Source organism: Artemia franciscana, chromosome 4, assembly GCF_032884065.1.
Source record: "Artemia franciscana chromosome 4, ASM3288406v1, whole genome shotgun sequence".
Lineage (NCBI taxonomy): Eukaryota > Metazoa > Arthropoda > Branchiopoda > Anostraca > Artemiidae > Artemia > Artemia franciscana.
In genome coordinates, this window is record NC_088866.1 from 29,106,425 (window position 1) to 29,118,775 (window position 12,351).

The 12,351-nt window shown below is 36.2% G+C and overlaps 1 protein-coding gene across 1 annotated transcript in view; it reads right to left on the reverse strand.

Moving 5' to 3' along the window:
• The window catches only part of LOC136026264 (uncharacterized), a 37,352-nt gene that overhangs the window by 12,785 nt on the left and 12,216 nt on the right, over positions 1–12,351 (reverse strand). The gene's annotated exons all lie outside the window — the stretch shown is intronic.

Sequence of the window (12,351 nt, forward strand, 5' to 3'; positions counted from 1 at the left end):
TTTATTGTGTTCGGCATTTTCTGTCAAAAGCTGTGAGGGACTGTGTCATCCCCATAGGCATATTTACTTGACCTTTAGACTATTTTAAACAGGATGGGTATATAAAATTTTAATAGAATTTATTTGAAGGAGGACAACTAAAAAGGGCATGGAGGGTGGCTGGTAGCCCTCCAACCACTTTTCAACATCCGCCTCAACATGTTTTCCTAGGCTAGGCTAGCCAAGAGGTTGGCGCACCAAACTCAAAATTCTCAGGTTAGGTGTTCGAGTCCAGGTTATTTAGCTTGGAACAGGGGTCAACGGCGTGACTGTAAGTTCAGCCCGAGTTGACCCGGCTTTAAATGGGTACCTGGAGAAATCTGGGGGGAAAACCTGGGAAGCGTCGGACGATTTGCCCCCAACCACGAATTGCACTCCCGGTCGAAGGCATTGGATCAGAACATCGGTTCCTGCGCAACATGAACCATTGCTGAGCATGGAAAAAGAGTCCAAGTTTAAGTAAGCCTCCTGAAAGTTTCAAGTTCATACCCTTGGCCGATCGTAAAATATTGGAGATCCTTCTTTTTCATAAGTTGGGTGCGCCGTTTGATTTATTTTAAGATAACCCTCAATATTCTCCCAAACATCACCTCCTTTAGCTGGATTTTACATTAGCTTTGTCTAATGCATCCAGGATCAAACATTTTCCCTCAGTAGTTTACCTATAAGGCTCACTATAAAAATATAATGTCCTCCCGTTTTCACATAATTTCAATGATAGACCATCTGTTACTACACTGGGGTCCTGAGATTTACATTTACTTCATCAATAACTGGTTTTTTTGGTTCTAGTCTATCCACTATCATAATCTTACACTCCCCAACCCGTAAATATTCCATAGAAATAATTTTTAATAGAACTTTTGAATTGTCATTTCCAATTTTAGAAAGGGAATGTGTGAAACTTCGATAAAAACACATTTTTGATTTCATCTATGCCCTGTAAACAGACAGTGGTTTTCTTTTTGTTTTCCGTGTTTGGTTTGGATTGATCCAAAGGCTTATTACCGCGTCTATTATAATTTTTCTTATTTCTGCTGCCTTTTGCTTCATACGAGCTTATTTCGGAAACTAATTACGGTACAGCAAAGGAACGTTGGGTAACTTTTCGGTGGCTGAATACAAACTGAATGAATTTTATATGTTTAGATGAAAGGCAGCGCAATAGTACTGCCTTAGTAAAGAATGATGTTGGCACAATGTATTATTTTATTTTCTCGCCAGGGGACTTCGCACAGAAGAAGTTGTCGTAGAACTTTGAAATGGGCTCATTCAGTTGGCCTTTGAGACTTATAGTGCTTTTTTAATAGTCAAAAATGATTGCAGGGCACCCCCCCCACGCCCATCATTTCCCCAAGTACATTCAATCAACATTATAAGATAGCCATTTTGTTCAGCATAGTTGAAAGATCCAGTACTTATGTCTTTGAGAATGACAATCCCCAAAGACCGCAGAACAAGGGTTGCAATTTATGCCCCAGGGGCATAAAAGGTTTTTTATAGGAGGGATGGTCGTATAAACTTTAGTGAAGACTAATTTGATTGGAAATTAAAAGTTCTAGTTCCCTTTAAGAGTTAAAATTGACAGAGATTAACTAGCCCCCCTCCTCAAGTCCTCTTTTCCCCAAACGCATGCGACTGAAATTGTGATATATGCATTTTATTAAAAATAACCCAGAGAACATATAACTATGCCTCCAGGGTTAACAAAACACCTCAGAGCCGCAATTAAGCTTCGGATGGGGCTCAATTGATTGAAAAAATCGGAAGTTTTAGTGCCCTTTTTAAGAGTTAAAAGTGGTTGGAAGGCAACCAGCCTCCCCCTCCCCCTCATCATTTCCCGAAACACATCCAATCAAAATTTTGAAACAGCTATTTTGTTCAACATTATTGAGAGCTCTTGTAATTATGCCTTTGGGGATGTCAAATCCCACTGCCCTCAGGGCACGGGCAGTAAACTAGGATTCAGGCATTCAGGTGAGTCTTTCAGAGAATGTAGAGGGGAGTGTTGAATTAAATCAGTACACTTTATGTTCATACGGGTTGTCAGAAGAGTGTAACTGAGAAATGACTAAGTATATTAATTCGGAACTTTAAGGAAATAATTGGCGAGATTGACCAAAAAGCCAGTATCTCCATACTACTACTTCTACTATTGTCACTACTGCTACTACAACTACTACCGCTAAAACTACTGCTTTTGTAGCGACTAGCTATTCCTAAGGGTGAGGATATTGAAATACTTCTGAGGAAACATTGAGGAGAAAGTTGAATTAAGTCTGAACATACTATGTGCATACAGACTGCTGATACAATATTTTTGGAAAGGCTTACCGAATCAAAAGGAAACTTCTGAGCATTATGACTGAGATGTCCAATTGACCAAAAGGCAACATGTACCTCTTACTACTACTATTAATACTGTTACTAATACTAATAAAATATTATTACTGCTACAACTGTTCCCACTACTACAGCTACTACTATGGTACAAGTACAATTAAGGCTATGCGTATGAAGGTGAAAATTTGACAAAAAATTGAGGAGAAATTTGAACTAAAAAAAAACACTATGTGTAATCAGATTGTCAAAAGGGTGTATCTCAAGAATGGACTGAGGTACTAAGTTGGAGCTTCCAGAGAATGCTTAAGGCACTGTGTGTATGCTGGTTGTCAATATGACATCTCAGCAATATCAAACAGTTCGTGGTAACGAACTGTAGTAAGGAGCGACCCGGCTCAATAGTAACCAAAACTCTAAAAAATTTAATTTTGATATCAATAGCTACATCAAAAGAATCGCATTTTAATGCTGATTTTAAATATATAAGTTTCATCAAGTTTAGTCTTACCTATCAAAAGTTACGAGCCTGAGAAAATTTGCCTTATTTAGGAAAATAGGGGTAAATACCCCCTAAAAGTCGTAGGATCTTAACGAAAATGACACCATCAGATTCAGCGTACCAGAGAACCCTACTGTAGAAGTTTCAAGCTCCTATCTACAAAAATGTGGAATTTTGTATTTTTTGCCAGAAGTCAAATCACAGGTGCGTGTTTATTTGTTTGTTTTTTTGTTTTTTTTGTTTTTTTCCCAGGGGTCATCGTATCGACCAAGTGGTACTAGAATGTCGCAAGAGGGCTCATTCTAACGGAAATGAAAAGTTCTAGTGCCCTTTTTAAGTGACCAAAAAAATTGGAGGGCATCTAGGCCCCCTCCCACGCTCATTTTTTCCCAAAGTCAAGGGATCAAAATTTTGAGATAGCCATTTTGTTCAGCATAGTCGAAAATCATAATAACTATGTCTTTGGGGATGACTTACTCCCCCATAATCCCTGGGGGAGGGGCTGCAAGTTACAAACTTTGACCAGTGTTTACATATAGTAATGGTTATTGGGAAGTGTACAGACGTTTTCAGGGGGATTTTATTTTGTTTGGGGGTAGGGTTGAGGAGAGGGGGCTATGTTGGAGGATCTTTCCTTGGAGAAATCTGTCATGGGGGAAGAAAAATTCAATGAAAAGGTCGCAGGATTCTCTAGCATTACCATAAGAAAACAATGAAAAATAAACATGAAGACGTTTTTTCAAATGAAAGGAAGAAGTAGCATTGAAACTTAAAACGAACAGAGATTATTACGCATATGAGGGGTTCTAAAAATACTTTAGCATAAAGAGCGAGGTATTTAGGAGGAGATAAATACCTTGCTCTTTATGCTAAAGTATTTTTAGTAATTTCAACTATTTATTCTACGGCCTTTCTGATCCAGGGGTCATTCTTAAAGAATTGGGACAAAACTTACGATTTAGTGTAAAGAGCGAGGTATTAACGAGGGTACAAACCCCCTCGTATACATAATAAAAATATAAGGTTATGAAAGTTTGTTACGTAAGTTAATTCTTAAGTTGCGTATATTTTTTACTAATAAAAACGTTCGTTAAAAATTAAAATTTCTAGTTGCCTTTTTAAGTAACCGAAAAATTGGAAGGCAACTAGGCCTCCTTCTCCACCCCTTATTTCTCAAAATCGTCTGATCAAAACTAAGAGAAAGCCATTTAGCCAAAAAAAAAGAATTAATATACAAATTTCATTTAAATAATTTATGTGCGGAGAGCCAAAACCAAACATGCATTAATTCAAAAACGTTCAGAAATTAAATAAAAAAAACTAATTTTTTTAGCTGAAAGTAAGGAGCGACATTAAAACTTAAAACGAACAGAAATTACTCCGTATATGAAATGGGTTGTCCCCTCCGCAATCCCTCGCTCTTTACGCTAAAGTTTGACTTTTTGCCACAATTCTACTTTTTAAAACAATTAAAAGCTTTAGCGTAAAGAGCGAGGGATTGCGGAGGGGACAACCCATTTCATATACGGAGTAATTTCTGTTCGTTTTAAGTTTTAATGTCGCTCCTTACTTTCAGCTAAAAAAATTAGTTTTTTTTATTTAATCCTGAGAAAGACTGAGGATATTTAGTTGAAACTATCAGGGCTACTACTATTACTACGTCTGCTCTTACAATTTAATCAAACCCAAAGATTGTAAGTGCATCGAGGTTGTCAAAGAGCATAGATAGAATTTTTTGGGAATAGTATTATGTTTATTTCTCAGGTCAACTGGAGGAGGCGTAAAACTAAATTAAATAATAATATTATGTCAAGATTTACAAAAGGGTGAATGTTGCTAAAAATTGTTGAAAAAGTTAAAAACTTTCAGCTGATTTTTGAACTAATTTAAGTTACCACCAAGCCATAGCTAATTGGAGACAAAGCCAAGACAGATAGTCTGAGTGAGAGGCAAAGCTGGCATAAACCTTTTTCAGGATTGTATAAAAATTATGTCATTTGCACTTGTTGATAGATAGATACTCTACCATCTATCCATCTATCCTTGGGTAGGTAAGTAAGGTAGATAGTAACAGAACTAAGAGATGGTCGAGATTTTTAGGCTGACTCTTGATTGACCATGTCCACTGGACTTGCATGCAAAATGGGAGATCGAGAAGTTTTTCAAAGAAAAATAAAGAATCCCATTAAACCAAAAATGAGCAGAAATAAAATCCTATAATCTACCAAGCAAAACTATCACATATCACCATCAATAAATTAATAAAACCGAGAACAAACAAAAATTACAATAAATAACCGAGACGAACTCAAAACAAGAAGAAAATAACATGAGTAGGGTTGACAATCCCCATTTCTTCTCAAGACCAGAAAATAAATTGCACTATGCTGAATTTTTTTTATTTTTAATTTTTTAACTTTTTTAACTTTAATAAATAAGGAATTATTAAGACTTTAAGGAACAAATATCAGCATTAAAATTGACAATGCACATTAATTTCTGATGTAATTTGTAATTCAACCGATTCTTTTTCTGAGTTATTTGTTATCAAAATTCCCCTTTTTTTAAGTTCCAGTTACTTTTCACCCCAGTTACATACAGTTCTTCACAACGAAGTGATTTAAAAAAAATTATAACTGCTACCATGTAACTCGAGGTTTATAATCCTTTTTTTACAAGACCGCATTCCTTCCTTGTCATCAAAACATATACTCTTATAAGGAAAAGGCTGAGTAAAGTAAGGAGAAAAACCGATAATATGTCTTTGAAGCCTAAGTCTAAGATGTGTTTTTCTGTTAAGCGGAAGTTGAATGTAGGCGTAAGTAGAAGGCTAATGCTGTTAATGCTGCTACTAACAGCCCACTACAGTACCAAGCCACCTGAGGCCAACAGAACTGCATGCTTTTGTCTCCTACCCCAATCTATCCAACGTCTCACTCTGTAATCCCTGGCAAGACGTCATCATTTCTTTTAAATTCTTTTTAATGATCTCTTCCCAACCCATTTGCAAACGACCTGCTCTTCAATTGGCTCCAGATTGATGGAAGAAAAGAATAATATTTGACAATCTGTTATCATTCATTCGAAGAATCTTTCATAACTATTTAAAGCTTCCTAAAATTATAGCCTTAGAAAGTACAACAGAACAAAATTTAAGTACATCTGACACAAGGTCATTAAAAGCGGTACTTAACCTTTTGACTAATATAACCTAATCTATGTCTAGCCCAGAAACAAAAAACTTCTTGCGGACTTATTATTCTTTTAATTTCCAACCATTTTTCAAAGTATGCCAGAAATTCTCGATCCGTGTAAAATTTTACCAGGAAATTCTCCACTCCTGAAGTCTCAATGGTAGTTTCTTTCCGTGAAAGTTCCTCAAGGAGAATCTCTCCTCCGGAAAACCTATCTCCAGCATGAAAAAAAAAGGTAAAGGATACGGCATTAGACTTTACAGTCCGTACTGGCGGTGCTGATCTCCGTTTCTTGGCCCTTCAGCCAGGAAGTGTAATGGGGGGGTTGGGGGCCAGCCATCCTGAGCTTTCGCACACCCTTCCTGTTAAAAATGAAAAAATCCCCCAGACAATCGCAACTCCTTTGGCAATTTTCCCTGGGCAATTTTTCCAGAACATCTCCACATGTAAAACAAAATTTGCAATGAGACAGTAAATCAAATTAAAATAATTTTGTTCAAGAATTCTTGTAAACTCCCATGTGTATAGTTTCTCTTTGAAAGTTCTTCCTTAGAAACTTTTCTCCCCATGGAAAATCCCCCACAGGAAATTCCCCAACATAAAACTCACGCTCCCCCCTAAGTGTCTGTTTACTTCCCAATAACAAATACTATATGTAAATAGTAGACAAATTTCATAGATTACAACCCTATTCTCCAGGGACTTGCAGGGTTGTGTCATCTCCAGAGGCATTGTATCCTCTTTCACCTTTCAACTATGCTGATCAAAATGGCTACCGCAAAATTTTGATCGGATGACTTTGGCAAAAAAGGATCATGGGAGGGAGGGGAAATCTAGTTGCCCTCCGATCGGTTTGGTCACAAAATGGGCAACTAGAACTGTACTTTCCATTCGAGTGAGCCTTCTCCCGATTTTATATGACTTTGATATCATCATCCTGGCAAAGAATAATTAATAATTAAACAGAACAAATAAACACACATCCGTGATTTTTTTTCTGGCAAAACATACCAAATTTCAGACATTTTCAGATTGAAGCTAGAAACCCTTGTAGTATGGTTCTGTGATAAAAATCATAATAACAAAATCATACAATTTTTTTTCCGGCTCGTAGCTTTTCATGGGCTCATAAAACTTGTTGAATTTTATATATCTGGAGTCGGCATAAAAATCTAATTTAGTTGATCTACTGTTATAAAAATCCCACTTTTTACAGCTTCGATTGCTATTTGGCCGAGTTGCTTCTTACTTACAGGATCTTACCACGAACTATTTAATTAGCTAATCAGGCTCGGTGAATTCACTCTCAGGAAGGGTATTGGTGGTGGGCGTGGACATAATTTTATGACAACTTTGTATAGGTATTTTTGAGACCCATATTATAAGACTTCTATGACTTGAGTGGATCAGTTTTTCTTGGAACTGAAGAATCCCTACTGAAAATCTAGAGAGCCATGACAGATGCAGCTACTGTCGATGCCTCTCTTGCATTGACTGCTGAAACTTCATCATTTGATCCCAACAAACTGGCTTGACTCTTGATTCTGTACTTGTATCTACAGGTACATATTCCAGTAAGGCCCAATCCATGTATCTTCCTATTTTACACTCAACTTGGAGAAGATCGTCAGGGGTAATACACAATTTCTAGAAACGCTGAGCGAGATATGTGGCAACCGTGAAGAGCGTGATCTGAACAAGGTCTATAAGCCTAGAAGGTATTTTATCTATCCAAGCTTTTTGAAGGTTCTCAGCAACATGTCAGAGCCCACCCTCACTAAACGGACTTTGAAAACGGGCTATGCTATCTTCTAGATACAGTTGTGTAATTCATTGACATCGATATCCAATATCGCCTAACAATACTCTTAAGCGTCGTAGGAAAGGGTTGGGGTTTGTACAATAAGTATTTGAGGGATATATTGTGGGAGAATAAAAGTAAAGTAAGGAAGTAGAGACGGTATTAAAGAATAAATGAAGGAGGTGGGAGATGGAGGCCAGGAATAAAATTGCCGTGTATCCGGAAGTTACAGTCAGACGGTTTAATAGTAAAATATTGGATTGACGTATAAGAAAATCGAGAGGTCACGAGAAAGAAGTGATGTTTGTGGCACCCCGAGCCTAGAACGTTTTTCAAAGGGGAAAAATGGTTGGAAATAGGAAGACAAATTTAAGAACACAGACTGGAATACTGGAAGTTGCAGTGACGACACTATTCAAGTATGGTTGTGGAATATGAGACATTGAAGAGTAGATTAGGATTTGTTTTCCTGAGGAATTATCTATGGGTAGACAATTCCTCAGGAAAATATTTTACTTAATTAGTTGTATTTTTAGCCGGGGCAGACGTAGCCACCTTACCCGGTGAGTAGATGATTAATTATGATTTACTCCAATCTGTTGTCAGTTTGTCAGGATTGCCACCTGTAACCCAAAAGTACTATTTTAACACTACTTCATCATTTGTAGCACTATAAAGTGTGCTACATTGAATTTAGGACTTTTTGTCTTATATGACCAAATTCAAAATTTAGACATTAGTTGAAGTGAAGTTACGTAATGTGTTTCACATCAAAATGTATGTCAGACAATTTTTTATTCATGACAATAATCTAAATACATTTACAAACGGGATATGCGTGTGCACGCACTATTTTCCATTCAGCGCTCTGATAAGCTTAGTATACATTTTTATTCCTTCGCATTAAACGAAATTAAAAAAGCTGACATAAAAACTCATCTAAGTACACTTAAACAGAACATGCGTGCGTCGCAGACCGATCTTCGACACGCGCAAAAAGTTTTATGACTGTAACACCAAAAATAGCTGTGTAGCACACATATTAAGGCAATGGTAGCACTTTAGAAACTGGCGGCAACCTGATCAGGTATCCTGAAGATGTGGATAGAAAGGATATCAATATAGGCTACACATTTTAGGTCTTAATTTTAGACCAATTTAACTTACACGCCGTCGCCCTGCCAAATAGAGCAAAGGATGCAGCGGTGTTATCTTATGTCAAACTTTCTTAGTCTGCATGTGGGCTTGAGGTCATTTTCGTGAACTGTCCAAAAATTTTTCAATCCACCACTTCGTGATCTATGCCAACTCAAGGAGAGGAACAGCTTAAAGCTTTTCCTTCGTGGAGTCAACGCAGTGTTTTCTGTTTGACAATCATGGTGGTAGACTCAATATTACAGACGCAGCGGTTCAAGTCTTAACTGCATAGAAGAACCATATCTAACAGCCACTTTGTAGGCACAAAATAAAGCTTTCAAGTAAATCTCTTCTCGGTTCGACTACTGGCGGCGGAGCTGTGCGAAGGCGGCTTGTGATTTATTGATTTTCTTCTCCAAATCAAACAGTTCGTGGTAACGAACTGTAGTAAGGAGCGACCCGGCTCAATAGTAACCAAAACTCTAAAAAATGGAATTTTGATACCAATACTTACATCAGAAGAATTGCATTTTAATACTGATTTTAAATATATAAGTTTCATCAAGTTTAGTCTTACCCATCAAAAGTTACGAGCCTGAGAAAATTTGCGTTATTTTAGAAAATAGGGGGAAACGCCCCTTAGAAGTCATAGAATCTTAACAAAAATCACACCATCAGATTCAGCGTATCAGAAAACCCTACTGTAGAAGTTTCAAGCTCCTATCTACAAAAATGTGGAATTTTGTATTTTTTGACAGAAGGCAGATCACGGATGCGTGTTTATTGTTTATTTGTTTTTTTGTTTTTTTGTTTGTTTTTTTTCCCAGGGGTGATCGTATCGACCCAGTTGTCCTAGAATGTTGCAAGAGGGCTCATTCTAACGGAAATGAAAAGTTCTAGTGCCCTTTTAAAGTGACCAAAAAATTGGAGGGCACCTAGGCCCCCTCCCACGCTAATTATTTTACCAAAGTCAACGGATCAAAATTCTGAGATAGCCATTTTATTCAGCGTAGTCGAAAAACTTTATAACTATGTCTTTGGGGACGACTTACTCCCCCACAGTCCCCGTGGGAGGGGCAACAAGTTACAAACTTTGACCTGTGCTTACATATAGTAATGGTTATTGGGAAGTGAACAGGTGTTTTCAGGAGGATTATTTTGGTTGGGGGAGGGGTTGAGAAGAGGGGGATATGCTGGGGGAACTTTCCATCGATAATTTGTAATGGGGGAAGAAAATCTCCATGAAGGGAGCGCAGGATTTACTAGCATTATTTAAAAAACAATGAAAAAATAAATATGAAAAAGTTCTTTCAGCTGGAAGTAAGGAACAGCATTAAAACTTAAAACAAACAGAAATTATTACCCATATGAGGCGCTCACCTCCTCCTAATACCTCGCTCTTTACGCTAAAGCATTTTTAGTAATTTCAACTATTTATTCTACGGCTTTTGTGATTCTGGGGTCATTCTTAATGAATTGGGACAAAATTTAAGCTTTAGTGTAAAGAGCGAGGATCTGACAAGGGGACGAACCCCCTCATATATGTAATAAAAATATGAGAATACAAAAGTTCTTTACGTAAGCTAATTTATAAGATAGGTAAATCTTTTACTAATAAAAATATTCGTAAAAAATTAAAAGTTCTAGTTGCCTTTTTAATTAACCAAAAAATCGGAGGGCAACTAGGCTTCCTCCCCCGCTCTTTTTTTCTCAAAATCATTCGATCGAAATTATGAGAAAGCCATTTAGCCAAAAAAAAAAAAATGCAAATTTCGTTTTAATTATTCCTCTGCGGAGAGCCAAAATCAAAACATGCATTGATTCAAAAACGTTCAGAAATTAAATAAAAAAAACAAGTTTTTTTAACTGAAAGTAAGGAGCGACATTAAAACTTAAAACGAACAGAAATTACTTCGTATATGAAAGAGGCTGCTTCCTCATCAACGCCCGGCTCTTTACGCTAAAGTTTTTTTTACTGTTTTAAAAAGAAGAATTGAGAGAAAGAGTCAAACTTTAGCGTAAAGAGCGGGGCGTTGATGAGGAAGCAGCCTCTTTCATATACGAAGTAATTTCTGTTCGTTTTAAGTTTTAATGTCGCTCCTTACTTTCAGTTAAAAAAACTTGTTTTTATTTTATTTAATCAAGGTCACAGAGCTGTGAGAGTCTATCAGCGAGCCAAGGTAAGTAAAGCTATCAGACTTTTCCAATTCTTCTCTTTAAAATACAGCTGGTATAGCAGCTATGTATTTAGTTCCAGGATTTTAGTTTTGGCCATGGTGATCTTCATATAAATATAGGTGTGTGACATAAATAAAATAATATAATTTATTTTCATAAACATTCGTCTGTTTTCACAAGTTATACTCGTAATAAACGTTTCCTTTATCATAAGTGTTTATATCTTTGTGTACAAAATTTCGAGATAAGAAAAACAGAAGATGACTAGGAGATTGCAATGAGTTCTTATTTCAAGTTGAAAATTACAGAAAGGTCTCGCCTCGTATTTTATTTTTCTTTGCTTATAATTTAAAATAAATAGTGAATACATAGGGTCATGAGAAGACTGTAATGCTGTTTTAAATTCCATGTGAAAGATATCTTTGTTCTTAAAGTTCCATACATTGTTTTTCAATACCAAATAAATTGTCTTTCGATGGAGCTTCTTTGTTTCAAAATAATATAAGAATTATTAATTGCAAAGCCTAAGCATCTTTTAAAATGGACTAAAAATCAATCTGAAAATCAGGCTACACTAAGAAGTATTCTAATTGACTTTTACTTGAAAGTATTCTAAATTTAGCTTTGAATTTTAAGGATTTTAAATTGTATGGTAGTTGCAACAGACTCAATTTTAAACCGTAATTGAGCCAAATTGTTCAGAAATGCCTCTTGAATAAGCAACAATAAAATTCATGCAAACGAATTCTATTCATTCTATCTACACTTACTATCTACATCTTCTACTATCTATGTCTACTATTTGGCCATTTAATCTACATTGACAAACATTTGAACTCATAGACACCAGTATGGGAATGCTGCTGAGCCATCGTTGCTCAACAATGAAAGAAAAAATTTATGATCTAGGCTGTTTTATATTTACCCCCCCTTATCCTCAGATCATTATAAACCCAGAGGTGGTTTTAGTGGAAAGATAGTGGGGGCATTTGTCCCGGGTACAGAAATTTTAGGGACGCAAAATTTCAAATAAATAATGTAATGGTTATAATAATTTTGTAATTTTTGCTAATTTTTATTAAAGTAGAGGGTGAAGTTAATAAATAAAAACAATTATTAAATTATTAATTGATTAATAAAATAAGAAAAAATTAAAAATT